The following is a 328-nucleotide window of genomic DNA, read 5'->3' on the forward strand; positions in this document are numbered from 1 at the left end:
TAATATGCGATAAATCGAATGTTATATGTGATAAATCGAATGTTATATGTGATAAATCGAATGTTATATGCGATAAAATCAACCATAAAACAAAAATCGAATTATGACACAAACAACATGCCATACTTTACACCTCGCGATATTTCAGTGCCATGACGGTATAATTAATTTTTCTCAAGCCTATACAGCTCGACCATAATTAATAAAACTCAGAACATACATTATCGGTATACGGCGGAGTATTCATTTATCCTAGAATTTCACGATGGTTTCGTGATCTAGGCTTAATTTTATCATACATATATTATAATATATTCTAGGCTTCGTG

This window comes from Priapulus caudatus, unplaced genomic scaffold (genome assembly GCF_000485595.1).
Source record: "Priapulus caudatus unplaced genomic scaffold, Priapulus_caudatus-5.0.1 Scaffold316, whole genome shotgun sequence".
In the NCBI taxonomy this organism is placed as follows: domain Eukaryota; kingdom Metazoa; phylum Priapulida; class Priapulimorpha; order Priapulimorphida; family Priapulidae; genus Priapulus; species Priapulus caudatus.